This window comes from Phyllostomus hastatus, unplaced genomic scaffold (genome assembly GCF_019186645.2).
Source record: "Phyllostomus hastatus isolate PE091 unplaced genomic scaffold, TTU_PhHast_1.1 phas_contig_34, whole genome shotgun sequence".
NCBI lineage: Eukaryota > Metazoa > Chordata > Mammalia > Chiroptera > Phyllostomidae > Phyllostomus > Phyllostomus hastatus.
The window spans coordinates 29691125-29711007 of record NW_025333857.1 but is presented as its reverse complement, the minus strand read 5'-3'; the positions used below and the strand labels follow the sequence as shown (position 1 = coordinate 29711007).

The 19883-nt window shown below is 41.4% G+C and overlaps 1 protein-coding gene across 1 annotated transcript in view; it reads right to left on the bottom strand.

The window, feature by feature from the left end:
- The window catches only part of PIP5K1B (phosphatidylinositol-4-phosphate 5-kinase type 1 beta), a 322492-nt gene that overhangs the window by 22097 nt on the left and 280512 nt on the right, over positions 1–19883 (bottom strand). The window lies entirely within an intron of this gene.

Below are 19883 nucleotides of genomic sequence, written 5' to 3'. Positions count from 1 at the left end.
TGTATACTTTAACTGAATGAATTTTATGATATGTGAAATATATCTCAATAAAGTTAAAAAAAAGGTTTCATGAAGTGCCTAAAGGTCATGATTTTAACTTGATCTCTTAGCACATGGTATTAGAAGTAATGGAAATTTGATGGCATAGATATTTTAGAACTGTTTTGAATAAAGTCCTGATTTACTGGCCAGTCACTCAAAAAAAAGAGAAATGACCTTTTTCCTAATAGAGAAAAAAACCTTCTAGTCGACCTCACAACGGGAGAGCGCTGGGTTCTGAGGTTTCAAGCCTGAGGTGAAGAGACCATGTGTGCAGCTGCTGGAGCCTAGAGAACGTCTATCATATCAGGTTGCAGGGCCAGTGCTGGCACAGGGTGACACCAGTAAGGGGCCCTCCTCCCAGAGGAGGCCCAGCCTGGAGGCTGTGAACTGCTTGCCCACAGTGTGGCTGGGAAGAGTGTGTTTTGGGTCAAAAGAGATTTTTCTGAGTTAGAATGATTGCTAAATTAAAAAATTCTTACAAACAAAACAAAATAAACAAACAAAAAACACAACAGTTTTCCACCTCTTATGAGAACCCAGAGCAGCTGGCCAACTCTGAGCCCACAGTTCCATGTGGCAGTGAGGTTGTAGGTGCTCCCTTTAAGCCGGGCACATGTGCTCCAGTCTCTAGGGTCCCCACTGCTTCCTTCTGCATGACACCTGGCTGTTCTACTCAAATCTGCATCATCTCTGCTGGGCCCCTCTGTGCCCTTGCCAGCCCAACACTTCTTCACAGATGAGGAAGCTGAGGCCCAGGGAGGTGCAGGGGCTCCCCCAAGGTCACACTGTAATTGAATAGAGGTAGGACCTGACTTTTTTTCTCAGTAAGCACCTTTTCTGTGGTCTTCTCTGTTGGAATTTGCCAAAATCAACGTAGCTAAGGCAATGTGCCTGAAAACTTGAAAATAATCATATAAATCAGCAAAAACAAGTGCAATATATGAAGCTTCTTGTGAGCCTGGTGGTCTTTGTTCTCTTGTATAATGATGGGCCAAAAGGTTTGAGGAAGAAAAAAGTAGGTAAAATATGCTTTATAAAAGCAACATTTTTTTGTGGTTATATCTTATATTAAATTGTAAGTTGGCTGTTTTATAAACAAATGAAGTTCAATGATTATGGTTTGAAATTTTGCATATTATTTGTTGTTTTCCACTTAAAAGGTAATATATATATATTTCAGTATAATTTCTTTTAAAAAATTTATTGGGGTAACATTTGTTAATAACAATATATGTTTCAAGTGTGTGATTTTATAGCACATCACATGCATATTGCATTGTGTTCTCACCACCCAACGTTTAGTCTCCTTCCAACACCATGTTTTTTTTTAATTTAAAAAATATTTTATTTATTTTAAACAGAGGGGAAAGGAGAAAGAGAGGGACAGAAACATCAATGCATGGTTGCCTCTCATGCACCCCTGGCCTGCAACCCAGGCATGTGCCCTGACTGGGAACTGAACCAATGACCCTTTGGTTTGCAGGATGGTGCTCAATCCACTGAGCCATACCAGCCAGGGCCCATTCACCATATATTTGACCCCCTTTACCATCTTCATCCATCTTCATCCTCCCCTCACCTCACTTCCCCCTTGTAACCACCATATTATTGTCTGTGATATAAGTTTGTGTGTTTGTTCATCTGTTGCTTTCTGTTTTATATCCCCCATATGAGTGGAATCATGTCATTCTTGTCCTTTTCCATGAGACTTGTTTTACTTAGCATGATACTCTCAAGATCTATCCACATTGTCATAAATGGCAATGTTTCATCACTTTTTATGTCGGAGTAGTATTCCACTGTTTTTATGTACCATATCTTCTTTATCCAGTCATCTGTCAAAGGTCGCTTAGGTTGTTTCCATATCTTGGCTATTGTGTATGATGTTGCAATTAATATAGGGGTGCATATCTTTATGAATAAGTGTTTTCAAAATTTTTGGGTACATACCCAGAAGAGGGATTGCTAAGTCATATGGTAGCTCAATTCTTTTTTTTTTTTTGTTTTATTTTGTTGTATTTTGAATAAAGGCTTATTTTTTCCTAATCAAGAAATCCTTTACACAGGACATAAAGGATTATTTGAGCTTAAGAAACTTTATATTTAAATGTGTATGTCCACTGCTACTTAAACAATTTTTGAAATGTAATTATTGTTAGAGTAGGCAGATATTACAAGATAAACCATACAACCCAAATAAATGCATCCAAAGCCTTTCTTGATGAAGCCCCAAGGAATAGAGGTAAGATATGTTCTAAAAGGATCTTCACTCAAATGTCCATGTTTCTCTTCAGTTCTGACCGGGGGGGACTAGTCCTGCTACTGCTCTGTTTTCTGACCGTACTGTTGGTTCCTGGGCATAATCCTGTTTGGAATCGATTTTTAATTTTTCTGCCTGAGAGTTCCCCAGATTCTGTGTTAGGGGTCACTTATAAGTGAGGGCACCTTTCTTGGGAGGAATGCCCTCAAAACCCAGTGGTCAAGTCAGAGGACCTGCCATTCTTCAGCCTCATAGCCCGGGAAGATCCACTTCTAGAAGCATTGTTAAAGACGTGGCTGTGTGTAGGAGTCCGGCTACCTGCCTGAGTTCTGCACTGTTAGGTTTTGCCACAATTGCCTCAGTTTGAACTGTCCGAGGGCTAATTGCGCCTCATGTGCAACAGGCACTCAGGAGACTTAATCTGCCAGTTCTGTTCCTTCCCAGTAAAAGCCAAGGAGCTGCCAGTCTTCTTCAGCTGCTCTGCTGTCTGCATGGCCAAAAACTTGTTACAGACAAGAGGGACAAGTTTACTGTCTTCTAGCACTGTCTCTGAGAGCAGACATTAATGGTTCTCTGATGCCACACAGGCCTCTCTGTCATCTACAAAGCTGCTCCTTTCTGTTACCAGCAATATTAGCTTCGCTCCACTGGAGAGCATTAGCCTGGCTGGACTGCTGGAAAGAGCCATCAATAATCTTAGAGCCTGGAACCCTTTGATTTCTGTTTGCAGACCTAATGAGTGTTTTGTAGCTAATTCACATGGGGGCATTTGCTCCGAAAAACATATGGTACAATCCATAGGCTTTTGTCTTTTAATAGTCATCCTCTTCCTGCCTTAATTTTTTAAATCAAAGTAATAACATCATAACACATCATGTAATACAGATGACCTATGGTGAAATAAGTGACCTCCTGCCCCTACCCCCTACCTCATTATCCCTAGGGGTAGCTCCTTTTATGGCTTCTCTTTCAGCTCTTCTGCTAGTTCCTTCATACCTTTTTTTTTTCATTGTAATCATATACTTTAATTTTAAAATTTTAAGTCAAATTTATTGGGGTGACATTGGCTTTTAAAATTACATAGGTTTCAGGTGTACAGTTCCATGATACATCATCTGTATATTGTATTGTGTGTTCGCCGCCTTAGATCAAGTCTCCCTCCGTCACAATTTATCCCCCCTTTACCCTCTTCTACCTCCCCACCCTGCTTTCCCACTGGGGATCACCATGTTGTCTGTGTCTGAGTTGTTTTTTTTCTTTTTTGCTTAATCCCTTCGCCTTTTTCACCCAGCTCCCCCAACCCACCTCCCCTCTGACAGCTGCCAGTCTGTTTTCTGTAGCTATGAGTCTGTTTTCATGTTGTTATTTTTTTCATTACTTTCCATATATTAAGTGAAATCATATGGCATTTGTTCTTGTCTGACTGGCTTATTTCACTTAGCCTATTACTCTCCAGGTTCATCCACGATGTCACAAAAGGTAAGATTTCCTTTTTTTTTTTTTTTTTAACAGTTGAATAGTGTTCCACTGTGCAAATGTACCACAGCCTTTTTATCCATTCATCTACTGATGGGCACATGGGTGGTTTGCAAATCTTGGCTAATGCTGCAATAAACACTGGGATGCATATATTCTTTAGAATTAGTGTTTCCAGTTTCTTTGGATATATCCCCAGAAGTTGAATCACTGGGTCATAAAGTAGTTCCATTTTTACCTTTCTGAGGTAATTCCATACTGTTTTCCACAGTGGCTGCACCAGTCTGCATTCCCACCAGCAAAGCATGATGGTTCCCCTTTTTCCACATCCCTGCCAGTACTTGTTGTTTGTTGATTTATTGATGATGGCCATTTTGACAGGTGTGAGGTGATACTGTGGTTTTAATTTGCATTTCTCTGATGATTAGTAACATTGAGCATCTTTTCATATGTCTATTAGCCATCTGTATGTTCCCTTTAAAGAAGTGTCTATGCAGGTCATCTGCCTATTTTTTAATTGGATTGTTTATTGTATTGGTGTTGAGTTTTTTAAGGTCTTTATAAATTTTTGAAATGAACCCCTTATCAGATATATCATTGGCAAATATGTTCTCCCATTTAGTGTGGTTTCTTTTCATTTTGTTGATGGTTTCCTTTGCTGTGCAAAAACATTTTAGTTTGGTACAGGCCCACTTGTTTATTTTTTCTTTTGTTTCCCTTGCCAAAGGGGATGTATCAGAAAAAATATTGCTACAAGATATGTCTGCAATTTTACTGCCTGTGTTTTCTTCTATGATTTTTATGGTTTCAAGTGTAATTTAAGTGTCTAATCCATTTTGAGTTTATTCTTGTATGTGGTACAAGAAAATCCCATTGTGGGTTCTTTCCTCATTTGTCAAATATTATTTGACTGTAAAGGTGTGGGTTTATTTCTGGGCTCTGTATTCTGTTCCATTGGTCTATATGTCTGTTTTTATGCCAGTACCATGATGTTTTGATTAGTATGACCTTGCAGCATAGTTTGATATTGGGCAGCACGATTCCTCCAACTTCGTTCTTCTTTCTTAAGATAGCTTTGGCTATTCAGGGTCTTTTGTAATTCCATATAAATTTTGGAACATTTATTCTAGTTCTGTGAAACATGCTATAGGAGACTGTTCTGCATGGCATGGGCCCAGCTCCTACTCGGAGATGCACAGGACCCATGCCCACGGATAGGTTCTCCTGTGGGGAATCAGGCCTGCATTGTACCTAGAGTGGTATGAGACTTGCTTTTGCTAAAACTCCCTCACCCTGAATTGAGGCACAAACGTTTACTGCATATCTTTAAAGTTATTTCCTAAAACCCATGCTAAACCTTCCAAGGATGAGTGTAACCAGTTCAACCACTTTTCCCTTTGCATTTGTAAATATCCTTCTTCTGTGATGTGATTAGTGGCATCATCTCCTTTGTTTTCTGTAAAAGGTAACCACCTAAAGTGAACCTGTGCATAGTAAATGAGGACCATCATGTAATGTGCCCACAAAAGCAATAAAGGCCGGTTAAGGCAAGGGCCGAGGCTTTTTCTCCTCTTGAGAGAGAAGCCATGCTGTCCCTTTTCCTCCACTGGACTTGGTAGACCATGTGAATTTGTCTTATCTCAGCTACAACACCGTGGACCCTATGAGTTGGGGCCCGCCATTGGTATCTTCATAGGAATTGCACTGAATCCAAAGATTGCTTTGGGTAGTATGGACATTTTAATGATGTTAATTCATCCTATCATGAACACAGTATATGCTTCCACTTATTTGTATCTTCTTCAGTTTCATTTTTAGTGTGTTGTAATTTTCTGAGTACAGGTCTTTTACATCCTTGGTAAATTTTATTCCTAGATATTTAATTTTGTAAATGGGATTGTTTCCTTATTTTTCCTTTCGGATAGTTCATTATTGGTGTATAAAAATGCAACTGATTTTTGGGTATTTATTTTGTATCCTGCTACTTTACTGAATTCATTTATCATTTCTAATAGTTTTTTTGTGTGTAAAATCTTTAGGATTCTCCATAGACGGTATCATGTCATCTACAAATAATGACAGTTTTACTTCTTCCTTTCCAATATGCCTTTTATTTCTTGTTCTGGACTGACTGCTGTGGCTAGGACTCCCAGTACTATGTTGAATAAGAGAGGTGAAAGTGGACATTCCTGTCTTGTTCTCAATGTTAAGGGAAATGCTTGCAGTTTTTGCCCACTGAGTATGGTGTTGCCTCTGGGTTTGTCATATATAGCCTTTATTAGGTTGAGGTATGTTTCTTTGTTTCCACTTTCCACTCTTTTTCTGCATCTATTAATATGATTATGTGATCTTTGTCCTTCATTTTTTAATATGGTTTGTGACATTTATTGATTTGTGGCTACTGTACCAACCTGTATCCCTGAAATAAAACCCACTTAATTATGTGTATGGTCTATTCAATGTATTTCTTGATGCAGTTTGCTAATAGTTTGTTGAGGATTCCAGCATCTATGTTCAGCAGGGATATTGGCCTAAAATCCCCTACTGTGACTGTGTTCCTGTCAGTCTGTCCCTTTGATGTCCATCAAGATTTGCTTTACACATTTAGGCACTACTACCATGTTGGGGGCACAAATATTTAAAGGGTTACATATCATCTTGTTGGATCGCTCCTTTTATCGTTATGTACTGTCCCTTTTCTGTTACTATAGCCTTTGTTTTAAACTCTGTTTTGTCAGGTATCAGTATTGCTACCCCAGCTTTATTTTCATTTCTATTTACATGAATATATTTTCCATCCCTTTACTTTTCATCTGTTTGGATCTCTTGCAGACAACATATACATGGGTCTTGTTTTCTTATCCATTCAGCTACCTTATGTCTTTTGAATGGAGCATCTAAGGCATTTACATTTAAAGTGATTATTCATAGGTATGTATTTACTGCCATTTTATTCTTTTAACTATATTTCTGTTCCTTTCTTTCTTCTTCTTAATGAAGACCCTTTAACATTTCTTTTTTTTAATTTGCTGACATTGGTTAATAAAATTATATAGGTTTCAGGTGTATATTTTATTGTATGTTCACACCACATGTCAAATCTTCTACCAGCACCTGGCGTGGGGCAGGCCAGTAGAAGTCCCATGGCTCCCTGAGATCCACCATGGTCTGTTGGGCTCAGTCACTGGAAGAGCCTCTGGCGGTACTCGAGTTGCATGAGGTAGGTTCTCAGTGAGATACCAGGTGGGGCGAGTGGTGGTCACCAGATCGGTACAGCTTCAAACTTGGTGCCAGTGCAGTGTCAGAGGTCACTCAGTAAATGTCCCACAGTAACCCAAGATTAGTTGCCACCTGCTGGGTGCTTGGACACCTTTGTGGTGTGGCAGGGTCTCAGACAGTTTTCAGGACAGGGCCAGAGGAGTTTATCAGGTCCAAACAGACCAAGATTTGGCATGTGAAAGGAGGGCTCTGCACTGGTTGCACATAGAAGGGAAAATGGCCCTTGTCTTAGAACCACATAGCTCAGTTTGCCTTGGATTCTCCCCAGACTTCAGCAGGGCGGAGCCACTAGGAGTCAGGAGGGTGGGGCTGCTGGGAGCCCGGAGAGTGAAGCTGGCAGATCTCCTATAGGGGTGGGGGGCGCCCGTCAGATTGGAGGGGGGGTGCTGGTGGGGGAGGAATGCAGTACATGAGAGTGACTCAGCATGGGGGTCCCAGCGTTGGTCCCACCTTCCTTCTGCTGGAACCCAGGGTGAGGGATATGAACGAGATTTTGTGCATTGGCCCTTTAAGAGGGCTCTCGTGTTTTTAACAGATTCCTCTCTCTTCCTGGAGGATAGAATACTCACTGAGTTTTTCAGAGCCAGATGTTATTTGGGCACCTCTTCCTGGCTCTGGTGCTCTGGGTGGCAGGGCCTGGTGTGGGGTTGAAACCCCACGCTCCTCAGGGGGAACCTTTGCAGCTGAGACACCCCCCCGGGATCTCAGCCACCGCCCCTGGGAATGGGGACAGCCCTCTTCACACCTCTGACCTTCTTACCCGTCTCCATGTGGCGACCTCTCTTCAGCTACTCTTCACTTGGTTATTCAGGCTGATTGCTCTATATTTTGGTTGGAATTCCAATGTGGTGCTGGGAGGACGTGACTGTAACACCCACCCACTCCACCACTATTTTATTAGTATCCCCCCTTCATATCTTTTGATGACTCGGAATGAATGATATTCTCAACCTAAGGCAGTATCTATTGATTCCATATGAAGGGCACTGACTCTCTCCTACTCTGCACTTCCTCCTGACATTTGCTATTTATATTTTATTTATTTTGTTACTGTGAATGATATGCTAAGTAATCTTTTTTATTCCATTATCCACACACCATACTTCCTTTCATTTTCCACATTATTTCTTCTGTGTCCCTGCTTTCCCTCTTACTTCATATCCGATACACTTAAAAATTGCTTTTATCTCCACTTTGTCATGGCTGTTACTATTTATTTTCTATTTTGAAATTATAATCTAATTTTTCCTGCTTTGTCCATGAATTGGCTCCAAAATTAGAAAATTGGTATATACAGTTTACTATGACTATGTAAAACACTGCTAATTCCTGGCCAGCGGTGAGTTAGTGTTACATTTCCTTCTCTGGGTGCAAAGAAAAATGTTCCCAACATTGAGGTTAAATGGAGTCTCTCTCTCTCTTTTTTTTACTTTTGCTTAAATCCAGAACCCAGAGGGTGTCTTCACTAAGAGCAGCGGCCTGGATATAAGACCCGCTTTTCTGGTTATTAGGTGTAACACTGGGCAAATCACGAAACTGAGCTCTTGGGTCCTCATGTGTAAGTAAGAATGACTGTCCCTGCCCAGCCCCCTCACAGGGCCATCAAGAGGACTAAGTCAGACATTGTAACTGGAAGGAAAGTCAACAGGAGGTAATAGTCTTCTGTGTGAACAACGGGAGTATCACTGTGACTCTTACCTCTGGGACTCTGCCCCTTTTCTGGGTGGGGGAGAGGGGGCTTTGATGAGGTCTGCTTGCATAGACAGATTTATCATAAGACTGTGGAAAGAATTCCATTTCTCCTCTTCTAAGTTTAGCTACCAGAACATTAACTAATAACAAATGCGGACAGGAAAACTCTACCTGCAGAGAAAACCCACAAATACAACCTGGCCTCAGTTAAAGCCTGCAAACCCTTCTTCAGTCCTAGAGCCACCTTCACCTTAGGGGAGGGCATATTCCAACAGGACTCGGGCATTTCAGATGTGATGGTCTCTCAGAAAAGCCCTCGCTCTAGCTCGGGTGGGTCATGGGGTGGAGGCTGCTCTCAGCTGTGGAATTCTGGAGCCTGGGCACGGGGTTCCTATGTGCAGCCCGGCTAGTGTCAGGATGCAGCACATCACATGCCCCTGACGGCAAGGAGCATCTCCTTCATGCTGAGGCCCTTTCTGAGCGTGCAGTGTGGACCCAGAGACACAGGCAGCACTGGGCCGTAGTCACCTTGTACAGACTGTGAAACCACCCACACTCCAAACCCACCCTGCCGAACAGGAGGCTTTCAGAGGGATGTTTCTTTGTCTTTTCAGCCATGAGCACAGCTGCTGCTCTTCCACGATCTCTCATTTTTGCTAATTTTAGACCAGGAGGCCTTCTGTTTCAAAAGGAGGCAAGCAGGGAATGGGCTCTCTCTCTGTTATGAGCTGATGGCTGCCACGTGGGTCTAGTCTTGGATTTAACAGTGTGCTGCCAGGTCTGTTTGTGAAACTGGGCCCTAACGTTGACCCCAGATCCTAAGAGTATTTTTTTTCTAGTTTTAAGTGTCTTTCTGGAGACGAAAACAGGTGTCCTCACAGACTAGCAGACCAAGTTGGATCAGACTCGTCCCAGAGGCTTGAGCAGGTGTGGTTAGCAGCTAAGTAACCCTAATCTGTCCTCACAAGCACAGTGGAACCAAAATTAATGGAATTCAGGTAGCAGAGATGCTACTTTTACCGCCTGCACCCCATTAAGAAGCGAAGGGTCCGTCAATAAAGAGGATCCAGTGCAGGGACCCAATACAGACACACACGTGACTGATAATCAAACTCTGCCCAGTTGGAATTTCTTTGTTTTCCTCACCTCTTCCACCTCCCTAACCTTAAACGGCTTAGTTCCAAGACTACTCATCCAGACCCCACCCCCCGCCGAATTAGAATTAATAAATATGTCCAATTTCTGCTTACCCTCCTAAGCCTTTGTTTAGGGACAATACTTTGGGCCTTGTCTCTGGTCTCCTCGTTCGGTGGCCTGATGAATACATCTCTTTGTCTCTGAAACCTGCTGCCTCAGACTGCTGGCTTCTCTGTAAGCAGCAGGCAGCGAACTCACTGCCTTTGTTCTGCTTAGGTCTGCAGGCAGGAAGCCGTGGCTGTTCAGAGAGCAGGAAGCAACTGAGCTCTCACCACCAGCAGGTTTAGAACTAAGCAGAGAAATGGGGTGAGTGAGGGCCCTCCATTTGAAGACGGTATGTGTGGGTGCAGAAACCTTTTCACAAAGGAATCGTCATCCAGCTTCAGGGCTTTTTTCATGGTGTATCTTTATGAAATTTATTTTTCTTTCCAACACCTACCCAAACATTTAAAGCCAATGGCCATCATTGACTGTGATGACTGTATTGCAGACATTATTTCATTTATTTATTAAAGATAACCCTGGCAGGTCGGGTCTCTTCCTATTTATTTTGTACATGCGAGTAGTAAGGTGCTTGTCTAACCACAGCTAATAAATGGTGGTGGCTGGATTGGCCTCAAGCTACCTGATCACTGCGGAGCTGTCATCCTTTGCTGTGCTTCTAAGATACCCCAGGAACAATGGCTCAGTTATAAAAGAAAAAAGTAGACTTCTGGTCAGGATGGGGGAGCAGGTAAAGTCTGTGCTCACTTCCTCCCACAACCACATCAAAATGACAACGAAGTCATCAAACAACCATCATTGAGAATATTCTGAAGACTAGCTGAATGAAACTCCTAAAAGTAAAGATATAAAGAAGCTGTGATGAGACTGGTAAAAAGGGTGAAAAAGTGGAAAGGACAGGTCCCACAGTGTGCCAGTTAGGAACTGGGAGGGATATCTCGGCTGCACAGGAACCCCTGGGAGGCAAGGTCCTAGGACCACACCCTGCTCCCCAGCCTGGGCCACCAGTATCAAGAAGAGGAATCCCTGTAACTTCTGGCTGTGAAAACAGGTGGGGATTGTATCCTATGGAGTCCCAGACAGTCCCCTTGAGGGGCCCACACACAGACTCGCTCACTCACAGACTCACTCCCTCTGGGCTCCAGTGCATGCATGGAAGCTCAAAGAGCATCAGAGACATATGGGAGGAATTGAATTAACTGGATTCACGGCGAGGGCTGGAAAGGCAGGGGTGAAGGCAGTTGTCTCTAGGGAGTGTAACACTGGCAAGCACCACTGATCCTTTAGTGAGCCCTCTCCTCACCCAGCTGACAGGTGCAGGTATGCACCAAATTCAAATTCTTCATTAACCTAACATTGTTTGCCCAGCTCTGGGGAATCAGTGAGACCCTCAACCTACCCAACTCTTACATGAGGCTCAAGCCACTCCCAGCAGCTTTTCCACATAAGCAACCTGCTTTGGCTCATACTGCAGAATTTCCTAAAATCTCTCAGAGTTTCACTAACCCCAAACAAGCAGTGGCTAGACTCAGCATGTCCTGTACCTCTTGCTAAGCAGTCCCAAGATTGCCTCAAGTGATGACTAGTCTCATCTTGCATTGTAATTCCCATCAGATAGCCCTGACCCTGACATAAGCTACAGTCAGCATTGGTTTGGAATGCAGTTTCAACTTAGCAGCCACAGGCCAGCAGAAGTGGTGGATGTTTTGGATCACACTGTGGTGCCACTAAAGGCTCCTGAGCCTGGGACTAGTTGCAGCTGGCTCCAGTTTACAATATAGGCTCTCTCAACCACTGCCAAGCCCAGTACAAGTGACAAGCAACTTTGCAGCTTCCACCAGATGTTCCTAATCCTACCTTGGTTTTCACTGGAGCTCCTCCTAAAAGGCTGCAAACCCAACTCACCGGGTGGCTGGCTTCAGACCACACCCATGCACCACCCAACCTGACGTGGCATACCTGTTGGAGAGACTTGGCTGGCACAAGAGCCCTGCCAAGGAGACCCCTGTTCTGTGGGATCATCTTTGTATAACAGTTTGTCTGCTGTAGTCACAGCCAGCCATCTTAGCCACTCAACCTCAGGATCAATCCTACCCACTGACATGCCAACATCCATTAGGGTGCAACTACAACAGGAGGGACTACAACCCATACAAGGGACACCCGTGAAACACCTGGCTCAGGTGAACAGGGAGACTGCACCACTAGGCCTCACAGGACACCTACAACATAAGACCACTCTGCCAACACTGGGAGACATAGCAGATCTACCCAATACACACCGAAGCAGAGGAAATCAGCCAAATTAGGACAAAGAAACATGTCCCAAATGAAATAACAGGACAAAATTCCAGAAAAATAACTAAACAAAATGGAGACAAGCAATCTACCAGACACACAGTTCAAAATACTGGTTATAAGGATGCTCAATGAACTAACAACAGATGATCTCTGTAAGAACTTCAAAAAAGATACAGAAATCATAAAAAAGAACCAGTAGAAATGAAGAATCGAAGTAAATATATATATTTACATATATATTTTTACATATATTATGTAAAATATGTATTTATACATAAAAATATATACATAAATATAAAATATATATGTATTTACATATATATTTACACACATACCACACACAAGAGGGAATCAACAGCATATCAGAAGGAGCACAGGACTGAATTAGTGATCTGAAAGAGAAGTAAGGAAAAACAACTAATCAGAACAGCAAAAAGAAAAAAGAATGAAAAAATGAGGATAGTTTAAGGGACCACCTGTATAACACCATATGTACCAACATTCACATCATGGGGGTAACCAGAAAGAAAAGAGAGCAAGGGATTGAAAACCTATTCAAAGAAATAATGACTGAAAACTTTCATAATCTAGTGAAGGAAACAGACATATAAGTCCAGGAATTGCAGACAATCCCAAACAAGACAAACCCAAAGAGGCGCACACCAATATACATCATAATTAAAATGCCAAAGGTTAAAGACAAAGAGAGAATCTTAAAAGCAGCAAGAGAAAAGCAGTTAGTTACCACAAGGGAGCTCCCTTGAGACTGTTAGGTGATTTTTCAACAGAAACTTTGAAGGCCAGACGGGACTGCACAAAATATTCAAAGTGAGAAACAAAGACCTACAACCAAGATTACCCCACAAAGCAAGTCTTTTTTTATAAAATTTATTCTTGGTTATTGATTTTGGAGAGAGAGAGATGAATTTGTTGTTCCATTTATTTATGCATTCATTAGTTGATTCTTGTATGTGCCCTAACCAGGAATTAAACTGGAAACCGTGGCATGATGCTCTAACCAACTGAGCTACATGGCCAGGCATCCACACCAAGCGTGTCTTATCATTTAGAATGGAAGGAGAGTGGAAGTTTTCTAGACAAGTAAAAGCTAAAGGAGTTCATCACCACTAAATCAGTATTATGAGAAATGTGAAAGGTACTTTCTTAAGTAGAAAAGAAAAAATATGAAGAAAATATAGGAAAGAAAAAATTGTACTGACAAAGGCAAACACTTAGCAGAAGAGTAGATCAACTATAAAGTTAGTATAAAGGTTAAAAGGCAAAAGTAGGAAAATCACATGTAATTACAACAATAACTCAAGTGATACACACACAAAAGGAGTAAAAAGTAATCATGAAAACTTAGAATGTGTCCAAACTTAACCAACCATCAACTAAAATAGACTGATATAAGTGGCATTTATTCCCAGGATGCAAAGCTGGTTTAATGCCCCCAAATCCATTAATATGATACACCACATAAACAAAATGACAGATAAAAATCATATATCTATAGAAGTAGAAAAAGCATTTGACAAAATCCAGCACCCATTATGATGAAAATTCTCAACAAAGTGGGGATAGAAGGAACATCCCTCAGCATAATAAAGGCCATCTATGGAAAAACCATAACCAGCATCTTACTTGATGGTGAAAAGCAGAAAGCTTTTAAGATCAGGAACAAGACAAGGATGTCCACTTTCATTACTTTGATTCAATCTAGTACTAGTGGTCCCAGCTACAGCAGTTAGACAAAAAAAAGGCAAACAAACCAACAACTGAAAAGGAAGAAGTAAAACTGTCATTATTTGTAGATGACGTGGTACTATTATTTAGAGAACCCTGAAGATTCCACCAAAAACTATTAGAACTAATAAATGAATTCAGTAAAGTAGCAGGATACAAAATTAATATTCAGATATTGGTTTGCATTTTTATATAATAATGAACTATGATAAATATAAATTAAGAAAACCTTCCCATTTACAATTGCATCAAAAAATGCCTAGGAATACACTTAACCAAGGAATAAAAGACCTGCACTTGGAAAACTATAAGACACTGAAGAAAGAAACTGAAGAAGGTACAGGTAAGGGGAAGGCTATGCTATGGTGTGGATACAAAGAATTAACATTGTTAAAATGTCTGTATTATCCAAAGCGCTCTACAGATTAAATGCAGTCTCTATCAAAACATCAATGACATTTTTCACAGAACTAGAACAAATATTCCTAAAATTTATACAGAACCACAAAAGACCCCAAGTAGCCAAAGCAACCTTGAGAAAGAAAAATAATGTTGAAGGTATCATGCTACCTGGTATCAAACTATACTAGAGTAGAGGCCACAGTAATCAAAACAGCACAGTAATGGCATGGCATCAAAACAGAAGTATAGATCAATGGGACAGAATAGAGAGCCCTAAAATAAACCCAGGCCTATGGGGTCAATTAATCTATGACAAATCTGCATAATGGGGTAGACAGTCTCTTCAAAATATGGTGTTGTGAAAACTGGACAGATACATGCAGAAAAATGAAACTGGATCACTTTCTTATGCCATATACAAGAATAAACTCCACATGGATTAAAGACTTAAATTTAAGACTTGAAACTATACAACTCCTAGTAGAAAACATAAGCAGTGTCCTCTTTGACACTGATGTTAAAATTTGTTTTGTCTATGTCTACATGGGCAAGGGAAGCAAAGGAAAAAATAACAAATGGGATTGCATCAAGCTAAGAAGTTTCTGCACAGTGAAGACAACCATCAAAAAAAGGAAAAGACAACCACTGAGCTGAAGCTGTTTGCCAATGATGCATTCGATGAGGGTTAATATCCAAAATATACAAGGAATTTATAAAACTTAACTCACCCCCCTAAAAAAACCCAAATGAATAATCCAACTAAAATGTGGGCAGAAGACCTGAATAAACATTTCTTCCAAGAAGACAAAAAGATGGCCAACAGACATGAAAAGATGCACAAGATCACTAATCAGAAGGGAAATGCAAATTAAAACAAGGAGATAACACCTCACACTTGTCAGAATGGCCATCATCAATAAATCAACATGCAAGTCCTGGAGAGGATGTGAAGAAAAGGAAACCCCAGTGTGCTGTTGGTGGCACCGTAAATTGGTACAGCAACTATGGAAAACAGTATGGAAGTCCCTCAAAAATTTTAAAACAGAACTACCATTTGACCCAGCAATTCCACTGCTGAGTATTTATCCAGTATTTATCTAAAGTAATCCAAAACACTAATTAAAAAAGACATGCACCCCTGTGTTCACTGCAGCAGTTTTTATAATACCTAAGATACAGAAGCAGCCTAAGTGTCCATCACTAGATGAATGGGTAGAGAAGAGGTGGTACATATATACAATGGAAAATTACTTGGCCAAAAAAAGAATGGAACTTTACCATTTGCAACAACATAGATTTACCTGGAGGGTATTATCCAAGTGAACTAAGTCAGGCAGACAAAGACAAACACCATATGATTTCACTTATATGTGGAATCTAAAATAAAGAAGTAAATGAACAAAACAGGAACAAACTTATACATATGCAAGAAATTCATGGTTGCTCAACAGAAGGGTGTTACAGGTTGGATAAAAAGGTGAAGGGAGTAAGCAGCACAAATTGGCAGTTATAAAAATAGTCATGGGGATGTACAGTACAGCACAGGGAAAATAGTCAGGACTACTGTAATAACTATGTATGGTGCCAGGTGGGTCCTGTCTTACTGGGGTGAGCACTTAGTCTGATATAATATATACCTGAAACTAATATATAATATTTCATATCAAGTATATTTAAAAAATAAAAAATTTTAAAGTAAATAGAAAAAGTGGCTGTTTCTGACTTAATCAAGACAAATAAGAATAAATAAAGAATAGTAAGAGAAACTTTGATACCCCAAATGCAAAAATTAATTTGACATGGATCATGGGCAAAGTATGAAAGCTATGATTATTAAACTTCTAGAAGACAACAAATCAGAAAGTGTCCATGACCTTGGGGGTCATGACTAGGAAAGGGTAGAAGGGAGTTTTCCGGTGTGATGGGAATGTTCTTTATTTTGGCCTGGGTGATGGTTTGGCGTGGACACATTTGTAAAAATTTATGGAACTGTGCACTTAAGATTTGTGCATCATACTGAATATAAAGATTTCAATGATGAATTGTCAGCATCAGAAACTATACCTGTTTTCCCACTTGCGAGACTTTAAAGTCGATTCAGATGCACACTTAGTGCCTGCTTTTTCCCAGGTGCTGTGCTAAAAGCCAAAAGTACGTTGGCAAACACTTCAGACCCATCTGGGTCACTGACTTAAGGAGCTTTCAAAAATATTAGGAATATATAATAAATGTTGAGAAGCAAATAACTACATATATTATTATTGTAAAATATAAAGATGCAAGAAAAATCCACTGAGAAAAAAATTAAACTTGACAAAGTAATTTCTATCCGACTTCACAATATGGAATGGAGTCTGCTCTTTCAGAAAACATGCTTTCTTGTTCATATTTGGCAGAGTCTAATATCAGAATTACTTCTCTTCCCTGAGCTCTTATTCATGGAGATGAGAGATAATACATTCAACTAGGCCTCAGAGTTAAGGTTTGGAGGGGGGATAAGAAATTGTAATGTGAATAGTCCACCAAACATGCCAGATAAGTGGCATCACCGAAAACAATTAACTGTACTCTCTAGCTAGAGAAAGACCCCCTCTGAAACTCCAGAGGACCCATGGCCTCCAAGACTGGGAGGAACACCATGGTATGTGGAGGAAGGAGCTAGATGAGGGACAGGAGAGCTGATTCTCATACGAACTGAGCCCTCGTTAGGCTGCAACTGGGTAAGCAATCTAACCTCCCTGAGTCCGTTTCCTTGCCTGTAAAATCAGGACTTTGAATTGGATGAGGTCCTTCCTACTTTCAAAAACTGTGATGCTTAGCCTACTTGGGCCTATTTCAACTTTCTCAGAAAACCAAAGTTTGAGATCAGAGCAGCAGATCAGAAATAGTGTGCTGAAATGGAAAAACCCTTCACTGTGCAAGCAAATGGAACCAACAGGGGTTTAAGGTAAAATGAACAAAGAATTCCCACCCACAGCACCATTATTCCCTATACGGCACCTCAGTGACATAACTCTGTGGGGCAGGTTTGCAGTCAGGTACCCTGCAATCTCTTTACACTCACTGTTATCAGAATTGAAAAATCCAGAATGACATTTATTCAGACAGGTGGTGTTACAGGTTGAATTGCATCCTCCCCTAAGATTCCTATGTTGAGGACACACCCTGCCACACACTTCAGAATGCGACTTTATTTGGGAATGGGGTCATGGCAAATATAATTAGTTAACACAAGGTCCTACACTAAGATAGGGTGGGCTCTAATTGGACGGGTGTCCTTATGAAAAAGGGGAATTTAAACACAGACAGGTATACAGGGAGAACATTATGTGAAAATAAGGCAGAAATGGAAGTGATGCTTCTGCAAGTCTGACAAGCCAAAGACTGGCAGCGAACCACTGGAGGTGAGGCCACATGCAGGGAACAGAGCCCCCTCAAAGCTCTGAGAAGAAGGCGACACTGCCAACATCCTGGACTCTTGTGCCCCAGAGCTATGAGACAATAAAGTTCTGTTGTTTAAGCCACTAGCATGTGGTACTTAGTTTTGCCAGGCTAGCAAGCACAGGCGGCATAAACACATCATGGAAGACCTTGCTTTGGCAAACAGGCTGGCTCACCAACGTTCTCTCCCTTTCTCAGCCCAGGACACACCTGTAACCTTAGCCTGCAGGAAATTTGTATTCTGGGTACTTGAAAAAGAGTACCATTCCAATTCTTTACTAAACACTTTCTTTTCAGTCTTTAAAAACGAAGTCCCTACTTCAGTAGAATTCACCAACTATTTGTTGAACCTTCATTATTTACCAGGAATCTTCAGACAGCATTTGTGCCTTAGTTTTGAGACTTTACTCAGGTCCTCCTCCTGTGATTGTGCTAGACAGGCACAGGGCTGAAATGACCATCCCCATCCTCCGCATGAAAGTGCATCATTAGTCAAAACCCAGATTACAATCATGTCCTCAGAAGTTGCTGTGAAAAAATATGAGAACATTTTCCAAGGCAGCCTTGTGATCACAGATGTGTATTGTAATTATAACTGTGCAGGGCTATCGGGAAACCACAAGTGGGATTGATTTTTCGGGTGCTTGTTAGCTGCAGAGAGGCACAGGATGACAGGCAGGCTTCTCATGCGTGGCTAGGCCAGCACCAAGCTAATTACAAGGACTGACTTGAATGATCGGAGAGTGTCACAGAAACTACTGGTCTCTGCTGGAGAGGTGACTACCCTGTCCTGAGGCGTTAGGAGTGTAAATAGTCAGGGAGGGAGAGAGGAGCAGAGTCCTGACACAACGCACACAGAATGGGAGGTGCCTGGCTGAGAGACTGGGAGGGGCACCGGACTGGCCTCTCTGGGAAGGCCTGGGACTTACTCTGGCTTTCGAATAAACCATGGCTCCACTTTGATAATCTATGGCAGTGGCCCTTTAACTTCTAATTTTTCTTATAAATTCATATAGTTTTATGAAGACAAAAGCTGACAGTGCGGTGTGAAGTTCACATTTAGACAAAATTTTCAAAGAAAGCCAACACAGGCCTAAAGAGAGGTGACGATGGCGTTCTGGGTGCAGGTGTGCGTGATGCCGAGAACTGATGGATCTCACGATTCAAGACAGACTTACAGGCGTTAGTTAATTCTTAGGATTAGAGAAATTTTGTTTTGTGTTCCAAGGTAAACCATTGCTTCAGTATACAAGTTTAATCCTCTCCTGAGTCCAGGGCTTTTGAAACAATCTGACTAATGAAGTGATTTGATGAACTTGTACCGAGAGTGACCGACCCCCGCCACCAACGGCTTCAGAGCTCAAACACCAGAGAGGCTCCGAGAGTTTTCACCCTAAGGCAGGGCCCTTCTCTTCACCCTCACACCTCCTGTGCCATCTTCTTCTCCTCCCCAAATGCCTCAGCCAGTGGCTTGGAGGGACAAGCTAATATTTATAACTTCATAGTTGGAAAAGAAAAGGTCTCCTTGTCAAATCGAGAATCTGCACCTCTCAGACGGAGTGACCTGCCTGTGTATAAACTCCAATAAGAGACTTCTCCTCCGCATCCAGTTTCCATCCCCCAGACGGCAGCTTGGTAACTTATCAGTTGCCTTAGGTCCCTATTGGAAACAGCATTAAGCTCAGGCAGGGGACACTTTGGGTCATAAGTTTCAGACATTCACAGTTTTTAAATAGTCTCTCAGCCCTGGTTGGGTAGTTCAGTTGGTTAGAGAACTATCCGGATACACCAAGGTTGCAGGTTCAATCCCCAGGTCAAGGCACATACAAGAATCAACCACTGAATGCATAAATGGGTGGAGTAGCAAATCTCTCTCTCTCTTTCTTTCAAACAAACAACAGCCTCTTATTTATATTGCCAAGGACTTTTTTTTTAAAATGACAAAATATTCTGGGTACAGAACTGAATCGTCATTAGTTGCTTGTTCTTTCCATTGTTTCACCATTTCCCCAATCGGGCCCCACATTTTAAGAAAAATGATCCT